General features: G+C 36.9%; 3 long non-coding RNA genes across 6 annotated transcripts; 1 reads left to right on the top strand and 2 right to left on the bottom strand.

The window, feature by feature from the left end:
• Positions 1 to 179: 179 nt before the first annotated feature.
• On the top strand, positions 180 to 7,827 carry LOC149610370 (uncharacterized). 3 transcript variants are annotated; one of them, XR_016376830.1, is made up of 5 exons: positions 180 to 1,420; positions 1,506 to 1,633; positions 1,717 to 1,912; positions 4,461 to 5,334; positions 5,402 to 7,827. It is a non-coding gene; the product is annotated as an uncharacterized LOC149610370 (long non-coding RNA). The 3 variants fall into 3 exon arrangements; XR_016376829.1 differs by having other exon boundaries at positions 180 to 1,633; XR_016376831.1 differs by having other exon boundaries at positions 180 to 1,633; positions 4,446 to 5,334.
• LOC149610369 (uncharacterized) lies at positions 5,980 to 8,513 on the bottom strand. Its single transcript, XR_016376832.1, has 2 exons — positions 7,912 to 8,513; positions 5,980 to 6,415 (listed from the first exon to the last, which is right to left on the bottom strand). It is a non-coding gene; the product is annotated as an uncharacterized LOC149610369 (long non-coding RNA).
• Positions 8,514 to 9,590: 1,077 nt separating this feature from the next.
• On the bottom strand, positions 9,591 to 19,459 carry LOC149610368 (uncharacterized). 2 transcript variants are annotated; one of them, XR_016376674.1, is made up of 4 exons: positions 18,812 to 19,459; positions 18,398 to 18,780; positions 17,855 to 17,932; positions 9,591 to 9,727 (listed from the first exon to the last, which is right to left on the bottom strand). It is a non-coding gene; the product is annotated as an uncharacterized LOC149610368 (long non-coding RNA). The 2 variants fall into 2 exon arrangements; XR_016376673.1 differs by lacking the exon at positions 18,398 to 18,780 and having other exon boundaries at positions 18,817 to 19,459.
• Positions 19,460 to 20,621: the final 1,162 nt, after the last annotated feature.

Raw genomic sequence — 20,621 nt, 5'->3', positions numbered from 1 at the left:
TCCTCGGGACCAGTGACCCCTCATGTTGGAATTATTAAACTGGTCCTTGGGACCAGCGTTCCTTGCATTAATTATTTTGTTACTGGTCCCATTATAAAATTTCTAAATTGGTGAGAATAAGCACGGCCAACTTAGATCATCTCCTCCGTCAGTCACCTGGACGGAGGAGATAACTAAGTAGGCCGTGGAATAAGAAACGCGTTAAGACACAAAAAAGTAAGCTGATTTTGAATTTTTCACTGTAGGAAAAAGTAGCGTATCAAAATCGAAAACAGTTAACTTTTATTTCTTATTACAATTTTGCGACTAGTTGCCACTAAATATCAATCAACATGTCTAATGATATTTGAATTTCCAATGTCAAAATTGTAAATTCAGTACTTATAACCGTTTTCCAAGTATCCAAGATAAAAAACCCAACCCCATCCTCCTTGTCCAAAACATGCCTTTTAGAAAGTATTAGATTATACATGATTTTACCAGATTGTCTAGCCCATTTTTAATTAGTTTTACCTCAAGCAACCAAGGAACGCTTTCGCTGTAACGTTTGAAGCTAGCGCACATGTCGGCGAAACTAACCTTAGTATTATCAGAAGGGGATAATAGGAGAAGGATGACACTCTGTAACCCCTTAATGCTTTAGTTATGTAACGTCATTCTTCAGTTTAGTTTGCTTTCCCGCTCATCAAACTACAAATAGGCATAGCACCGTAAGGTGAATTCTATAGTTGTTTGGCACTAAATCCCCAGCAATCATCCCACAAACCTCGTCTTGACATGGGACAAAAATGCACAAGCGCGTCTTGCCAAATATTTAAACGCTGATGAGGGAACTATTTATCGTGTATGTGATACGGTTTAGTAACCTTGCTCTAAATGATCCGATATTGGGAAGAGTGACGTTACACTTACCCCGCTTTGTGGTACACTTCTCTCGAAGAGAAGTATTATATACTTCTGGTATTATTGACCATTGTCATTACTGGAGGGAAGAATCACATCTCTCGCCATTGAACCATTTTAGGTGGAATTTCTGATAGCATTTTGACGTGTATTGCAACCCGATTATTCTTACAGGACACCCTCTTTATTGGGCATTGCATCTTCTTTCTTCATTACTTTTTTTATTTTACTAATTTTCTAATTAAGAACAGGAATAATTAGGCCAAAAACAAACATAGATTTTGGAATATGTTACACTTTTAATTTCAGAACATTTATTTGATCTAGATCAACGTAAAACTGGGTCCCCTGTAAAATGAAATAACTTTCATAGGAATTAGATTAATTACTATGATTTCAGGTTTCGACCTATTAGACAAACACGTTTATAAGGTGGTTTTTCCAGCTGCAGGAATCCATAAACTCCAGTACCACTTTTTAAAAGTGGAGAAAAGTGTTTTGGGCTGTTTAGAAGACAGTAAATTATAATTAACTAAATTATTAATTATATTAGAAAATAGAAACAATAAAATTGAAACGCACGCTCCCGCTATATTTTGAAGTCTGCCTAACTTCAGCAGCGCCATCTAGTGGTCCATGTTTGCACCAAAATAAGCCTATTCATTCTGAGTTCTTTTGGGGCGATTTCCGTGGGAAGGAGATGCTGCGATTTTCTGTGCGATTTTTGCTGGTAAATATTTTGATTTTATTTATATTTTAAGGGTTAATTTTGATTAAATAACAAAGTTTTATCGCAACCGATCGGAAATTAAGCGTTGGAAGTGGAAAATTTATGGTCAACCGTGCCAAAATACGTTTGTTAATTACGACCAAGGCTTACGACCACGTTGGTTCGCACCACTGGCTGGTCACTGGTGCTACTATTACCAAGGCTTACGGGACCACGTTGGCACCACGGATTCAAGGAAGCTGTTGCCTCTTTCAGTAGTGGTATAAGAGATCTTTCCAGGTAAATATTTTATTTATATTTTAAGGGCTAATTTAGATTAAATACCAAAGTTTTATCGCAACCGAATGGAAATTAAGCGTTACAAATGGAAAATTATCGTTAACCATGCCAAATAGGTTTGTTAATTACGACCATTGTCTGTTTGAAGAAAACATAGCCTTAGTTGATTTTATATATTGGTTACCAAACATAATGGTAGTTATTTGGAACTCCATAGTTCTAAATAACTAATGCACTTTTGTTGCTTTGGTTATTGGCTGTATATTGCCCTTAACTAGGGATGAACCGGTACCGATACTCAGGGTTTCCTGATAGTATCGGATCGGTTGGTTCGATACCAATACTAAACCGATACTCGTTTAAAATGCGTTATATGACGCTACATGACATTTTTAGGTCTTTTCGTAACGTAATGATGGTGATAATATCTCATTTCTATGAATTACAATCGTGACGAGTTCTCATTTATATAAAAAGTACCTGAATTCAGTTTATCTAACAAGTAATAAGGGATAATCTTAATTAGTACGCGCCTGTAGAGATGAACCGATACCATATTGGTATCGATCGGTATCGGTTCATGTTTGTACTGGTATCGATTGGTATCGGGTTAAGCCTGGTATCAGCCATCTCTACCCTTAACTGAAGCAAGTAGAAAACCTTTAACGGCAGTTGTGTATTAACGCCGAAGTGATCTTTTTAAGTAACTGTAGTTCTCTAAAATGTTTTCAATAAACAAATCTATTGGTGTAAATATGGGTGTCTAGGGCCGGAAATAAGCACGGGACACATTGTCCAATAACATTTTAAAATGTCCCATACTATTTTTAAAATCTAAGGGGGTCACTGGCCAATTTGACCAATGAATTTTCCCAAAGTTTTGATAGCTTAACCAAGAACACGCGATACTATTTTTGCACACTCTAGTGGACAATGTCCTATAAATTTTCTAGTCTAAGGAGTTAAGTCGTTTTTGTCCTTTGAATATGTTATAGTCCTATTTGCCCCCCCCCCATCCAACCATATTAGAAACCCAGGGTTACGACAAACAGGAATTCTCGATTGGAATAGCATTCCACCCAACTTTGTGGGTTCATAACTCTGGTTCTACTAGAGATATGGGGGTGTCCTTTGACTATGTTATAGTCCTATTTGCCCCCCATCCCACCATAATTACACCCAACTTTGAAGGCTCATAACTCTGGTTCTATTAGAGATATGGGGGTGTCCTTTGACTATGTTATAGTCCTATTTGCCCCCCCCAATCCCACCGTAATTACACCCAACTATGAAGGCTCATAACTCTGGTTCTATTAGAGATATGGGGGTGTCCTTTGGCTATGTTATAGTCCTATTTGCCCCCCCCATCCCACCATAATCACACCCAACTTTGAAGGCTCATAACTCTGGTTCTATTAGAGATATGGGGGTGTCCTTTGATTATGTTATAGTCCGTTTTGCCTCCCCCATCCCACCATAATTACACCCAACTTTGGAGGTTAATTTATTTATAACTCTGGTGCTACTAGAGATATTGGGGGGGGGGTGTCCTTTGACTATGTTATAGTCCGTTTTGCCCCCCCCCCAATCCCACCGTAATTACACCCAACTATGAAGGCTCATAACTGTAGTTCTAATAGAAATATGGGGGTGTCCTTTGACTATGTTATAGTCCGTTTTGCCCCCCCCCCCGCCCATCCCACCAAACATACCCCCTCGATAGGAAGCATTCCACCCAACTTTGGTGGTTTATAACTCTGGTTCTACTAGAGATATGGGGGTGTCCTTTTGACTATGTTATAGTCCTATTTGCCCTCCCCCATCCCACCATAATTACACCCAACTTTGTGGGTTCATAACTCTGGTTCTACTAGAGATATGGGGGTGTCCTTTGACTATGTTATAGTCCTATTTGCCCCCCCTCCATCCCACCATAATTACACCCAACTTTGAAGGCTCATAACTCTGGTTCTATTAGAGATATGGGGGTGTCCTTTGACTATGTTATAGTCCTATTTGCCCCCCCCAATCCCACCGTAATTACACCCAACTATGAAGGCTCATAACTGTAGTTCTACTAGAAATATGGGGGTGTCCTTTGACTATGTTATAGTCCTGTTTGCCCCCCCCCATCCCACCATAATTACACCCAACTATCGAGGCTCATAACTCTGGTTCTACTAGAGATATGGGGGTGTCCTTTGACTATGTTATAGTCCTATTTGCCCCCCCCCATCCCACCATAATTACACCCAACTTTGAAGGCTCAAAACTATGGTTCTACTAGAGATACGCGGAGTTTTTGCACACACTAGTGGACAAGGTCCTATAAATTTTCTAGTCGAAGGAGGGGACAGATGTTCTATATGAAAGTTTCCTCATTTCCGGCCCTGTGGGTGTCAAGCCCATTTGTTTTCACCGTAACATTTGTGTAGTTACAAGTTAGCCGTATCCAAATGGCTTCTTGGAAAGAATTTATAAGTTTATTTTGATAATAATTTTAATTTTGTATTAGATTGTTTGAATTGAACAGGTTTTATTTTTTTAGCTATCATCTGTTTCCAAAGGAGAAATTTATGTTGGATTCTAGAATGAATTATTATTATTTGACAAAATACACCTTATATTAATCAGATCAATGAACCCATTACAATTTCGGGTCTACACTTTGATTTTATCCGTTGAAACTGAATCTCACTAGGAAAACAATTTAGATATTTTAGGCTCTCAGTGAAGTAATTAAATCTTATTAATAGTAATTTTAGCAATATTAACAGGACAATTCCATTCTCAATTCAGGTCTACACTTTGATTTTATCCGTTTAAAGGGAATCTCATTAGCAAAAAAGACTATTTCGACAGCCTGTAACATTGTAGGCAATTATTGGGGTATTTAGTTTATTATTTATTATTATATTTATTCTTAGAAGGAAAGAGCTTGTGTCCTTCTCTTTTTAGGGATTTTTTTTCGCCAGGACATGAATAAAATGCTGAAATATGGAATAGGTGAAAACTGGTCCTAGCCCTCCCTTTTAAGAATAATGAACGCGTAATGAGGATTTTAAGGGTGAGATTCCCTTTGCGGTATTAAGGCATCTACTTTATGATTTTAATTATAAATATTTTTAGGGGAAAAGCGTTTGGCAACTCGTTGAGGGAGTTTTGTAGGATCTAAATAAATTTATGATTTATGTTTAAGGTAGAAGGTTGCTTATACGCTTTGTCCTTTAAAAATAAACACGATTTTGAGCGGGTTTAAATCAAGGCTTAGGTTTTTATGGTATTATTTTACTTCCCCATACTAAGGTATTGAGTTTAATGTTAGGAGTGTGCTATTTATGTCAAATAATAATAATTTGTCTTCTGCCCGAACATTTTACGTTACATCATGCAAGAATATTCAAGTGGATTTTCATATTAAGGTAATTTAATTTGAAGTTATGCATGTTCCATTTTCTCTAAATATTAATAAGAATTTCTCTTGCGCAGAAACATTCTCTCGAGTGGAGGAATTCAATCATCGAGCGGAGGAATTCAATCATCGAGCGGAGGAATTCAATCATCGAGCGGAGGAATTCAATCATCGAGCGGAGCAATTCAATCATCGAGCGGAGCAATTCAATCATCGAGCGGAGCAATTCAATCATCGAGTGGACTTTCATTGGAAATCCCATGCTAAGGACGAAGTTTCCTTGTTTTGGGGGCTCCACAGCGGGCTTTAGTTTAAATTTAATAATGCCCGAGTAGAACAGGGACACTTTAAATTTAAATTGGGCTCGCAAGGCTTACTTTGGGGGTGGTAGCTTAAGTTTAAAATTTAAGTTTCGATATTGGGGAAGGAACAAAAATAGTCGAAAAACACTTAGGGTAGTTTTTTTAATAATTTTTTTATTTTTTAATAAATTTTTCAAAAAAAAATTTTTTTTTGTAATAAAATTGTATTTTTAATGTATTTTTTACTTGTTTTTAAGGAAAAGCTTAAAAAAAGGGGTCAAAAATATCCCCCTAAGTCCAGAGAAAAAAAAACTGAAACCAAGTCTAGTATGTAAAAAAATCAAGAAAAGAAAGAACGAGGTTTAAGGCAAAATTTATTGAATAAAAAACAAAAAAACCGAAGTGTTTACAAAAATTTCGAACAAAAAAATATTAAAGAGTTTTGTAAGTTAAAGTTTGAACGCAAAAAAAATAATAAGTAGTTACAAATAAAATTTGCAAGCAAAAAAATTAAGTTAAGTGGTTACATGAAAATATTGCAAGTAAAAAAGATGTATTTTGTGTCTTCTAGCTTCGATGATTTCCTCCATATCTTTAAGTCAGCGCTAAGAGAAAGAGCAAGTCCAGAAGACATCATGTAACGTGAATCCAACGAAGCATGTCATCAGGAATGATAGATAGCGAGTCCAGAACAGCTTCGTCTTGCGTCAATCGGAACAAAGGATGTCATCTGGAAGGATAAGTCTCGGAATGACCAGCGACAGAAAAATCCAAGAAAGTCATCCACATCTATAAATTAAAACATATTAATAACACATATTAAACTATTGCCTACTAACAAAGTAGATTTAAATAATTTAAGAAAAGCGTGGCCTTAATTAAAAAACTGGCTACCAAATTTATAAACCGAGACGAACTACACCAACTAATTGCCACCCTAAATTAAAGAAAGAGTTGACTACGGTGAATTCCACCCCGAATTAAATAAATACTCTCGCTAGCTAATTCCCAAAATTGTATAGAAAATAGCTTTAAGAAAAGCGGCCCTTTATTTAAAATTAAATTATGTAACTTAATAATGAAAATAATTTAAAACATCCCCTAAACTAATTTCGGAAAAACTTGCCATTTATTTTAAATTACGCAGCTTAATAATGAAATTAATTTAAAATATGCCCTAAATTAATTTTCGGAAAACCTGAAATTTATTTAAACTAAATTGCTTGCCCCTTTTAATAGAATAATAATTTAAAATATCTTCTTTGCCAATTTTAGGAAAACCCTTATTTAAAACTATTCCCACAGATAGAACCCATAAACAAAAACTTGAGTTGAAATTGGACAAGGCTGAACTTAGGTTTAGGGCCAACGTCCACGTGTCTTAAAACTATCTCTGCGGGACTTGATTTTTCGAAAATCTGTCGCTTTAGCTCTAAATTAACTAATAATAGCCCCTAAACTAATTTTAAGAAAACCTTCCATTTATTTTAAAACTATTCCCACAGACAGTATCCGTAAAATAACTAGAGTTTAATAAGACAGGCTTAATTTAGGCTTAGGGTCCTCGTGTTTTAAAATTCTCTCGGCGGGACATGATTTCCGAAAATCCGTCGCGTTATCTCTAAATTAATTACGTACCCCGTTTAATAGATTATAATAATAGCCCCTAAACTAATTTTAGGGAAACCTTCCATTTATTTTAAAACTATTCCCACAGACAGTATCCGTAAAATAACTAGAGTTTAATAGGATACGGCTCAATTTAGGCTTACGGTCCTCGTGTTTTAAAATTCTCTCTGCGGGACCTGATTTCCGAAAATCTGTCGCGTTATCTCTAAATTAATTACGCACCCCGTTTAATAGATTATAATAATAACCCCTTAACTAATTTTAGGAAAACCTTCCATTTATTTTAAAACTATTCCCACATACAGTATCCGTAAAATAACTAGAGTTTGATAAGACACGGCTTAATTTAGGCTTATGGTCCTCGTGTTTTAAAATTCTCTCGGCGGGACCTGATTTCCGAAAATCTGTCGCGTTATCTCTAAATTAATTACGTACCCCGTTTAATAGTTTATAATAATAGCCAATAAACTAATTATTAAGGAATTCTCTCTTGTCCAAGATCTTGTTGTAAAATTTTATTTATGGTACTTGATTTTTAATAAATAAATAAAATTCACTAACATTTAACACAACCTAATTAATTTAAACACTTGAAATAAAATAAATAATTTAAGGGGAGCTAGATGAGTTTGGATTATTGTAAAGTTTACGCTTACGGACTGTTAAAGCACCACGAGGCGAAGCAATGGCTGCCAAGTAAGTTGAAGAGCGTCGAATTCAGCTTGCGTCCTCGGCAAAAACGATCAACGAAATGGCAGAGCTATCAAGAATCGACCTTAAAAGCCGGGATCACGATCAGCTGGGCTGCAAAGGTTTTTCCAAGCGACCTCCACGACGGCTTCCAGGCAAAGAATGAGCCGACTGACCTCGACGGCTTCCAGGCAACGAAATAGCCGTCTGACCTTTGCCTGCAACCAAATACATTTCCAACGTCGGGGGGCACTAAAAGCTCCTATGCGCGGACTCGGGTGCGCCATACCCCGGGCACGAAATCCAAATAGCTGAACACTGCTAGGCCTATTTGAATGAACGCTAGGTATAAATGAATGAACGCTAGGCCTAAATGAATGAACGCTAGGCCTAAATGAATGAACGCTAGGCCTAACTGAATGGACAATCATTACCTATTACCATTAACATCTGTCGTGACGTCACAAGTCAATTACCTCGTTGACGTCATAGGTGACGTCACAGGATATGACGTCATAGGTGACGTCACCGGATATGACGTCATGACACGTCACCGGATATGACGTCATGACACGTCACCGGATATGACGTCATGACACGTCACCGGATATGACGTCATTGATCACGTCATCGGATTTGACGTCGTTGGCCACGTCACCGGATATGACGTCATAGCAAAAATTTACCATGCTTTAGATGTCAGTAAATACGTAACTACGTACACAGCGCCCCTAGCGGCAATTTATGAACTATCTATTGCTTACACGAATGTCTAGCAGAATTTTATCATGTTTTAGATGTCAGTAAATACGTAACTACGTATACAGCGCCCCTAGCGGCAATTTATGAACTATCTATTGCTTACACGAATGTCTAGCAGAATTTTATCATGTTTTAGATGTCAGTAAATACGTAACTACGTACACAGCGCCCCTAGCGGCAATTTATGAACTATCTATTGCTTACACGAATGTCTAGCAGAATTTTATCATGTTTTAGATGTCAGTAAATACGTAACTACGTATACAGCGCCCCTAGTGGCAAATGTGTCAATGCTTAATTATCCGTTAATATTAATAATAATAATAACCCATAGCCCCTAAGTAACCCAAAATCCTATCCCGTTTAAAATCACTAACGAGTTCACTACCACACACATAAGCAAACACACAGTTATGTAACCAGCACTAGTTAAAGCATTAGTTTGTTTGTTTTACGTGGCTGCTACGACACGCTTCAGTGCAATGCACTTCGAATAAAATCATTCATTATAACTTTGAAACTGTATTCAAAATATTCATTCTCGACTGACGGCTCTACTATGTTGAGCAAGCACTTTATTCATACTCTAATTCAGAGGTATGAAGCGAGTTTCTATACCTTAGTCACTAAATATAATTAGTAAGCTTACAAGTAAAAATAAATTTATCAGGCAGACTTATAAATATTAATTCAATATTTTATTTCGAAATCTATTCCATTTGATACATTCGGATTTAATAAAAATTTGTAATTAAAATACTTTTCAAAAATGTGGTAATCATTTTTATAACTTTGGTTAAAGTCTTTTATTCTTTTTATTATTTGGCGCCATAACTATAATATAATTAATAAGCTTATAAATAGAAATAATTTTATCAAATAATATTTTATAAATATTAATGCGAGTTTTTATTTTGAAGCATATTTCATTGATACATTAGATTTTATTAAAAAGATTAATAATGAAAATAATAAGAATATTTTTATAAACGCGTAACTTCCGAGTGTTGAGTCCAGGTACTGAAAATAATAAGAAAATTTCTATTATTAACAAATTTTAATCGGCTTAGAATTTCCACTGTTTTCCCATGCTAATATCCTACGGTGGAAAACGAGGTTGTTAGGATGGAAAACCAGGGTATTTGGTGGCAAAACGTAGCATTACGCTTTTGCGTCCAGATAGGAAGCGCGTAAAGTCACTGAGTGTTGAAAAATTAGGAAAGTAATTTGCGCGTTTTTATGGAATAAGTTAATTGTTAAAATTAAAATTGCATAAATATTATTAACCATGTATAGATTAAGCGTATAAAAGAAATATGTAAGTGCGAGTGAACAATAGTAAAAAGATAAAAACCCACCCAACCTTGAATACAAAAATAACGGAAGTAAATCCTTGCTTTCAATTTCTAAAGCGACCAACCCTTAATAGTAACGAAAATGCACCTTCGTATTTGTAAAACAAGCTTTGTTCATCTGTAATCCTGGAGAGCTTCTATCTCGAGCTAGCGAAAGGGGAACGTTCCCAAAACACGTCTATTTCTCCACAAATCGAGAAGAGTTTTAAAAGAGAGTACTAGCCTGTGGCCCCGGATATTCACTTATAACGTAAGTAAATTAATTGAAATAAGGATTAAGGGTTCTAATTTTTTGTTAGAGTATCGATGGGCTATTCACTCTGATTTTCTTTACGGGTACCATGTTTTACCACTGTTAAAAGACGCGCGTCGAAGTACGGTACGATGTGGCTACTCTTACGAGCCCAGCCCTTAGGTCGTCTTGTTATAACTTCGTATTAAATTATTTGTTTAGATAACCCAGAGTTGCTAAATAACTACCTCGGAACTAAGACCAATTAATAAGCAAAAATAACTACCCAACCATTGTTTCAGTCCGGTGGAGGGATTTAAATATATTAGCTCTCCCAAGTAGCGCTTTTCTACACTGAGGCCAGAATGCGCGAGTGTTTAGCCCCTCGGTGACACTATAAACTACTTCAATCTCACTATTAAATTTAGAGAGCTGCAACTCCGTGGAAGAACTCCGAAACCCGCTGGGTTCCGCGTTTAAGCGATGGGAACTCCAGGAGTTGGAAATGTTTTTCTAAGATAAAATTGGAGTTGGGTGGCATTGGAAGTTTTCGTGTGCGGAGTTGGGAGGCAATGGGAATAATGATAATTATAATTGCGGAGTTGGGAGGCATTGGAAAATTATCTTAAAACATGCATATCTACGGAGTTGGAATAATTAAGTCTTGTAAGTGGTAGGGCTCCAATTTAAAAGCGGACTTTAGCGTTGTTTGTCTTCAGAAGCTTCGTACGGAATTCTTTTTTTACCCGTAACCCACCGTGACACGTCCCCTCAGTGAGTCTCTCACACAATGGGGCCGCGGGCGCTTTCCTTTTCTCTTAAACCCATTGACAAGAGTCTCCTTTCTAGCTTTGAGGCATATTAAAGTAAGGCAGTAGGCATATTGGCAGGCACAACTAATAACAGAATGGACTCTAGTGTTAGTATTTCTTGAATCGTGAAGTTCGTGGCCTTGTCCTTCAAAATAGCAGTTGCGAAGCGAATCAGTCCGATTTTAATTAAATAGCGAATTTAAGAAACTAAGCGTAAAATATGACTCAACGACAACGCGTACCGCCTTTTTCCCCAAAATCTTAAGTTTTAATGTCTAGAAGAATTTTATGAGTAAATATTATTCCTTATTTGAAAATCATAATTTATAAGTACTCAGGCCAAATTTGAAAGAAAACTAATGAGCTACAACTTTCTATTTTTCCAATTCTAAAGAGTGAAGAAATCTTCCAAAGACTAGAAACTAGAAAGATTTTAATGGACGAAGCTAGGAGTTTAAGAAATTTTAATTTTCATGGAAGGAATTGGGAGAAGTTTAAGAAATTTTAATTTTCATGGAAGGAATTGGGAGGAGTTTAAGAAATTTTATTTTTCATGGAAGGAGTTGGGAGGAGTTTAAGAAATTTTAATTTTCATGGAAGGAGTTGGGAGGAGTTTTACATTTCGCTTGGCGGAGTTCTGCGGAGTTCAAACTTTTGATTATGGCATTGGGAGGAATTGGAGTCATTGTTGCGTATTGACTTGGAGTTGGAAGGAGTTGGAGTTTAATACTTTCATTTTGCAGCTCTCTAATTAAATTATACATTGTCGAGGGGCCCGACATTTTCACGAAATCCCGTACGCTTCTCACGAAATCTTTGAAGTAATCAATAAATTACGAAATCAAAGAGGAAATTCCGAAATCTTAGGCGAAATCAAGAAGAAATCCCGAAATTCCGTACGTTTTTTTTTTGGTATAGTTGGACCCCTCGTATATTGTACTTGGTATGCCTCAAAACATAAACATTTATAGCTTAGAAAGAAATACCAATATGGCGGCAAGGAATAGAGTAACGCCGGAATTGCCAGGAACGTTTGAATCAATACCGAACATCTGTAATTATAATAAACTAGCTGTTACTCGCGGCGTCGCTCGCGTTTAATAAGAACTTCCATCAAAATTATATAAAAAATGGGTAGATTTTACTGATGACCAATATTTTTGTAGCACCCTAGGAGCGAAGGCACTCGGCGTTGCCCGTCAGCCCGTCGGGACATTTTTATTACTTTTCACGCGGACATTATTCCATAAAGAAGGGTTTTTAAATTTCTGGCCGCCATTTAAAAAGATGGCCACAAATCGAACCCGAAAGACCATTCAGCCCGTTTATAGGTTAAAGGAAACCAGTGTACTAAATATTTGCGAAATCGGTTGAAACGCGCGGACTTTGTTGCAGAGAAGATTTTTTACATTTCGGGGCGCCATTTATTAAGATGGCGGCGGATTGGAAAAATCTTTCTTAGTACGCGCCTACTACTTACGAGTAACGTTCCTGCAAATTTTCAGCCTTCTAGGGCAAACAGTTTGGATTATCAGTCAGTTTGTCAGTCAGAACTTTGATTTATATATTTATATATTTATATATAGATAAATAAATTAGTTCTTCCATGATAGAACTAAACAGAAATATTCATTAATTTGCTTCAACCGGGAAATAATAATGCTTGAACACGAAAGATTTGATTAAACAAAATTCCTAATAAATAAAAGTTAAACAAGATGGGCCAAGGGACCGTACTTAACAGGCGTACATAAAATTTACGGGAATAGCCCCTCGATGCGCTTCTATTATTATCTGTGCTAAAATGATTACCAGTAATCCTTACTTCAATAAACTTATTCATGTTATAATTGTAATAGCGCGACGCCAAGAGAAAACTTGAGTGAGTAGCCCCTCGATGCGCTACCCTTAACATGGCTAAAACATGGACGAACCAATAATGAAGGACGGATGGTAGAGGGAGAAAGTTGAAAAATACTTGTTAATTCGCCTTCTAGCGGCAGAAAGTAGCAAACCGGATAGTGGGGGGCTTATGGGGGAATGAACGTTCTAAAGAGGGAAGCATGGACGAACCAATACTGAGGGACCGATGGGAGAGGGAGAAAGTTGAAAAATTCTAGTTATGTTCCCATTTTCCCCAATCCCATAATACCCAAAAGGAATATTTCGCCCAAAAGATTTTTTGTCCCATTTCGCCCAAAAGATTTTTTTTCCCATTTCGCCCAAGCCCGAAAGTTGAGATCTAATTTTAGCCTATAGAAATAAAAAAGACCTAGAGAAAATTAGCCTTGGGTTGGGTTAGGCTAGGTTAGGTTAGGTTGGGTTGAGTTAGGCTAGGTGGTGGGAAGCCTTCACATGAGCAGTTCCCTTATGAGCGGATTTCATATTAGCGGTCCTCATAACAACAGTTCTCTAAATAGCGGTTCCCGAAATGGCAGTTCACAGCAATTACCGTTACAGCAGTTCTCTAAAGAGCGGAAAAACAGATATGCGAAAAACCATCGTTGTTTATTATGGTGTAAGCTTGCCCAGCTGGGTTATATGATCTCAAAAATAACTAGGTCAGATATGGATAAATTGGGTAGGTTAAAACTGAATTTTTCAACTAAATAGTATTAGGTCAGGTTATGTTAGGTTAGGTTTTGTTTCGTTTGGTTAGACTTAGGTTAGTAATATTTTGGTAATGGTTTAACAATGTTACGCCTTTTCCAAATAAATTAATGTTTACAATTATCTTCTTCCGAAATAAAATAACCTTTCTCAAATTATAATATGCCTTTTCCAAAAAATAACTGTTTACAATTATCTTCTTCCGAAATAAAATAACCTTTCTCAAATTATAATATGCCTTTTCCAAAAAATAACTGTTTACAATTATCTTCTTCCGAAATAAAATAACCTTTCTCGAATTATAATAAGCCTTTTCCAAAAAATAACTGTTTACAATTATCTTCTTCCGAAATAAAATAACCTTTCTCGAATTATTTTTCTATCCTGGTAAGAGAATTGTAAACTGATACAGCCTGAAGAATAGTACAATATTTAAGTGTACTTTAAAAAAAAAATGCACAAATACGCGCCGAGTTTATTAAAGCAGTGGAAGGCACGGATCGAGAGGATATTGTAAGCCAATGTTTCTGTTTTGGGGGAAAAATATTTTGGGACAAATGAGATTGGGAGAAATGGGAATTGGGGAAACTGTTTTTGGGTGAAATGGGGGAGAATCAATTCGCCTTCTAGCGGCAGATAGTAGCAAACCGAATCAACGTTCTAAAGAGGGAAGCATCTAACGTCCCATTTTGTCTAGATGGCGCTAGCTTTTTCCGGGATTTGACTCTGTATTTTTCATAACCCCCCTCCATTTTATGGCTGAAAAGGGGGAAGGAAGCTTAACATTGGTTGTTTAGTCGCTTAGTATGGGGCTCTATGGGCTGCCATCGGTCCTTCAGTATTGCTTAGTCCATGGCTAAAATGATTAATCGTAAGGCCATTATAAAAACGAGGTTTTAGCTTTAACAATGCTAAACTGATTACACACAAGTAACCCTTAATATAATTAGAAATTATTATATGTATTGCAATTTGAAATTAAGTTTAATCAATATGAGAAATTTGGTTTTAATCGCATAGTTCACACATGTGTTATGATTAGAAATTTTACAAGAACAAGGCGACCCAAGGGCTCGTAATAGTAGCCACATCGTACGAGTGAATAGCCCCTCTATACCGTACCCTAATGAGTGGTAACCCCTCTTACCCCGATGAGTGAATAGCGCTATCTTTTACAATGCTTAAATAATTTACCGTGCATAAAATCAGAGTGAATAGCCCCTCGATGCCCTACCCTAAACGGTGATAGAATTATTACCCGTATAAATTTACTTATGCCGTAATTGTAATATTCCGGCGAATCGAAGAACAGATAGTTTTAGTGATTATCCCCTCGATGAGTTTACAACATAGACTTATACCGATGCACACTTATCGCTTCTTATAAATTTCTAACATGAACTTATGGTCAGAAGAGTTTGAAAGAGAAAGAATTCGGTAAAACACCCAATAATTGTAATATCCCGGTGCCTTAAGACCATTCTAAAAAGAACGTCAGTAAATACTTGCTTTTGCTTTCAAAATTTCCCTCGATTTCTTTGAATGTGAAAATAGGGGAGCGTGAAACTCTTATTGTCGACGGGTAAGAGGAATTTTTAAGGGAGGGTATATGGCTTAACCTAACTATCATAATTTCCTTCCTTTTAAAATACACGAACGAAAAATTTCACCTCACCACAATTCTCTCCCATTCACTCTCCCTTCAATGACGATCGAAAAATTTTATACTGTCTAAGGCAGTTCTCTTTCACGACGCCGCCACCGCCACCACCACCACCAACAGGCCAGGTCAAACTAAGACCCACATCGTAGATGTTGATCATACGATGTGGCTAAAAACGGGTATAAATGCGGAGTTTGATATTTTGAATGTTTTGGAAGTGTTTTCGGGAGAAAGCTTTGGAAATAGGTAAAATTCGAGAACACTAGTTTAAAGAGGACATTTTGGTCTATTAGATTTGCGTGGCGGAAGGAGCCATCTTATTTACAACCGGTGATTTGACACAAGGAATTTGAATATTATGGAAATATGGGGTTTTCTGTTTAATTTTTTGATTTTTTAGCCACATCGTATGATGAACATCTATACGATGTGGGTCTTAGTTTGACCTGCCCTGTTGGTGGTGGTGGCAGCGTCGTGAAAGAGAACTGCCTTAGACAGTATAAAATTTTTCGATCGTCATTGAAGGGAGAGTGAATGGGAGAGAATTGTGGTGAGGTGATATTTTTCGTTCGTGTATTTTAAAAGGAAGGAAATTATGATAGTTAGGTTAAGCCATATACCCTCCCTTAAAAATTCCTCTTACCCGTCGACAATAAGAGTTTCACGCTCCCCTATTTTAACATTCAAAGAAATCGAGGGAAATTTTGAAAGCAAAAGCAAGTATTTACTGACGTTCTTTTTAGAATGGTCTTAAGGCACCGGGATATTACAATTATTGGGTGTTTTACCGAATTCTTTCTCTTTCAAACTCTTCTGACCATAAGTTCATGTTAGAAATTTATAAGAAGCGATAAGTGTGCATCGGTATAAGTCTATGTTGTAAACTCATCGAGGGGATAATCACTAAAACTATCTGTTCTTCGATTCGCCGGAATATTACAATTACGGCATAAGTAAATTTATACGGGTAATAATTCTATCACCGTTTAGGGTAGGGCATCGAGGGGCTATTCACTCTGATTTTATGCACGGTAAATTATTTAAGCATTGTAAAAGATAGCGCTATTCACTCATCGGGGTAAGGTATGGAGGGGTTACGACTCATTAGGGTAGGGTATAGAGGGGCTATTCACTCGTAAGATGTGGCTACTATTTCGAGCCCGTGGGTCGCCTTGTTTAAATGCGTTTTCGGGAGAATGCTTTGCAATTAGGTTTGGTTAGGAGGACGTCACTTTCTCTTTGGAGCGGTTATACACTCCAAGTATATTAAAACGGCTGGCCTAAAGTATTTTCATGATGAATGTAACATAAAAAAATTAAATAAATATTAGAAATTGGTTTTATTATGTCATATTTTGCTGATTTATTACTATTTTGTTCTTACAATCCTTAGTTTTAAAATAATTATTTAGAAAATGTTTGGATCTAGTGTTTATTTTACGTAGGTCTTAAATTGTTTTAAGTTAATTTAATTAACTTAAATCTTTGCGCTCCCGAGATTTTATTTATTTAAATTCCATCGGGAAAAACCCGAAGTGCGGGTTTTTCGGTGCAATGGGGTTGTCCCATTGGACCAAATCATAAATCCGCCAAAGTGCGGGTTTTTCGGTCAAATGGGATTGGGTTCGGTTGATTGGGATTCGGCGCAATGGAAGTGAACCGTATAAAAGCACCCTCTGCTATATTTAAACCGCGTGAAACTAGCTGGTTTAAAACGAACTTTTTAAAACCTTTACAAAAAGTTAGAGTTAACTTTGCACTACGAGAAATAAGATACTGTACCTTTTCAGCCTTTGCTAGTACTGTAAAGTTGGGTTTTAAAAAAAGTGTACCCCCTTGGTCGCGAAACCTTGGGTCTAACTCGCAAAAAATTATCCACCTCGTAATGTTAAGCTGCCTAGAGATTAACATTACGATTTCGGATTGAGTATAAATATAAAATCCCTGGCGGGATTTTCTTAATAACAGAAAGTTTTAGTGATTATCCCCTCGATGATCGAGTTAACTTTAACAGTGCTAAAATGATTAAATACTTAACGTTCAATTAATACACGTACAGAAACTTTTAGTTTACAACTTATGCCTACGCATACTTATCGCATCTTAAAAATTTCTAACATGAACTTATGGCCAGAAGCGTTTGAAAGAGAAAGGGAGAGTATATATAGCTTAACCTTACTATCATAATTCCCTTCCTCATAAGTAGACGAACGAAAAATATCACCTCACCACAATTCTCTCCCTTTCACTTTCCCTTCAACGACTAACGAAAACTTTTATACAGCCAAAGGTGGGTATACTGGCACGACGACGGGGACAATAACAACAGGGCAGGTCAAACTAAGAGCCTCACCGTAGATGTACGTCATACGATGTGGCTAAAAATACTTTAACGTACTTTTTCTTACTTGAGAAGTATTACTACTGAAAGCTTATGCAGAGTTGAGAATATTTAAATCGAGTCCATGGTCTTACCTTTTATGATGGCGGCAGGAGGAAGGGGGGGATGAAGAGAAACGTCCAAACCGCAGTCCCCATCTCTTTAGATGGTTACTGAAAGAACGTGTAAAGGATCAAAATTAAACACTTACGCCCGTCTTTTCACAAACTAAGTAAAGAAATAAATCTTTTAAATTAATTTTTGGGACCCTTTTACGAACTGAAAGAGCTTACCTTCCTCAATACACGTATATTAATAATCTACACCTAGATTAGGCGGGAATAGAACTTTCTAATCTAGTAATTCTCTATTGTGAGTGTAATATTTTCCTTTATGTTTAGCATATTTTTCAAGTTGCTAATTTAATTACTATACCAGGGATAGATTTAATTTTAGAAGCAGGAATGGAGAACGGTTAGTATTTACTTCAGTCCGACTCATAGCCTAGTATAGAACCCCTCCCTCCAACACGTAGTAAAAGTTTAAATTATCTTATAGGCTCACTAAAAGTACGTTTTGATGACGTTGCTGACTCGGTTGCTGACGGGGAAGGCGAAAAATACGTAATTTCTTTTTACCTCTGCCGCTCTGACCATATCCCTCCGTCCCGTGGAAGGCGGTCCGTTTTTTATCGTTATTTATTTATATTAATAGTAAATTATGGTTCTTAGATAAAGGTAACGGTTTTTTACTCTTTCCCTACACCAAAAACTCTACAAGAAAAGTGTTTAAGATGGATTAAAATTTGTGGGAGGGTCGAGTTAACGCCCGATAAAATTAAAAAAATATCACTACAAGTGCAGTCAACAGTAATATAGGCGGCGTTGCTTCAAAGTCCTAAGCAAGCGTGAAAATAAATTTTATAAAAACAAGGCGACCCAAGGGCTCGTAATAGTAGCCACATCGTACGAGTGAATAGCCCCTCTATACCTACCCTAATGAGTGGATAACCCCTCTATACCTACCCTAATGAGTGGATAACCCCTCTATACCTTACCTAACCTACTGTGATTGTTCAATCCTTTACTCCTCAATTCGAACTCGGAAACGATAAAAATGTACTGCGCACACACGACAATTTAAACGAACGTCAACAATAACAAAAAATTATTAATTATAATAAGAAATTACTAAATAATTGTTAAAAGAAGTTAAAAAAATATTCCGCAATATCTTAGCACCAAAAAAATAAACGTCTCTTCGTTTTGAAGCTTTTACAAGAATGAAAGGAAAGGAATGCTGCCCCAAGCTAGTACCTTCTTTTAAAACTCTTCTCGATTTATGGAGAAACGACGTAACTTCTAGTAATAAACACCACCTTTCCAAATATAACGTCGGTATATAGTTCCTTTTGCTTTTTAAAAATCCCCCTCGATTTCTTTGAATTTTGAAATCGGGGGGGGGGGGTGAGATGAAAAGCGTGAAACCCTTATTGTTGACGGGTGACAGGAATTTTAAAGGGAGTATTAAACCTTCCATTTAAATTAAGCCAATACTAAATTCCTCTCTCTCTCTCTCTCTAGCTTTAAATATATGGAGCAAACGTAAACCACATTTCACAAAGCTTAACCTTACCTGTACAATTAAATGTATGCTTGCACTTACTATTATAATCCCCATCCTTTTAAAACACAAGAACGAAAAATATCACCTCACCACAATTCTCTCTCATTCACTCTCCCTTCAATGTCGAACGAAACGTTTTATAGAGATGGGCCGATACCAGTTTAAACCGATACCGATATGATCCGATACTTGGGAAACCGATACGTACCGATACCGATATTTTACCCGATCCTTCGATTAAACCGATATCAAACCGATACCGATATGGCATCGGTATCGGCCCATCTCTATAGATGATTCTCGATCCAATTTCGGTACTTGAAACTATAAAACTGGCTTTTCATACGAAAAACCCATTTTAGACACTAGTTACGTTATCCAAAAATAGATGAAAAACTGTGCTGTCTCAGAGTTTAGGTCTTATGGCGCCATCTACTCTAAACATAAGTATTTATTTTCTTCAAAAAATATCGGGTAGAAATATCGGTTCATTTTCAACCGATACCCCATCTCTAACGTTTTATACTGCCAAAGCAATAAAATAACCATTTCTTCGGTTAGCTCTGACTAACTATTTCTTTGGGTAACTCTGACCACATTCCAAATCGCGAAAAACTACTACGACCACCACGACCACCACCACCACCACTCCCACAGGCTCGCGGGACAAACTAATAGCCTCATCGTATATATACGATGTGGCTAAAAAACTATCCACTCTAGAAGCTTGAATCCATTTTGGTATGGGAGGAGGACTATTCCCATCTGGAACTCCCTTCCTACCGAAGTGGTCTCCCAGCCCACTCTTCCCCTCTTTAAATTCAAACTACGTAAGTTTCTTAAAATTTAACTCGAATGAAGGGAAAGTAATCCACCACTCCCTATCTATTCTTTATTATCGGTGTACTATTTAGTTAATTTATGTTCGTTAGATTGGAGCTGTAAGGCGTCATAGCCCTAGCTCGACAATTAAATGGAGCAAAAAAAAGAACGTCAAAACACACATCTCATTAAAATTTCAGGTCCTTTGGATGAATAGAGTACTGTCAGAAGCGACGGTGTGACGTCACTCATGCTGTTTTCCCATAAAGAAAAAACGGTAACTGTCATGGCCGCCCATTGCTAAAGGCAGACTCGTGACGTTTAACCTTGGATCTGACGTCACAACTGACAGCACTCTATAGGACAAAGGATCTGGCTAAAAAACCTACCTCTAGTACCTCCTTCCATAGAACT

This window comes from Phalangium opilio, unplaced genomic scaffold (genome assembly GCF_054372755.1).
Source record: "Phalangium opilio isolate 3A_F unplaced genomic scaffold, DU_Popi_V2 ptg000329l_1, whole genome shotgun sequence".
NCBI lineage: Eukaryota > Metazoa > Arthropoda > Arachnida > Opiliones > Phalangiidae > Phalangium > Phalangium opilio.
This window is presented reverse-complemented; position numbering and strand designations above follow the sequence as displayed.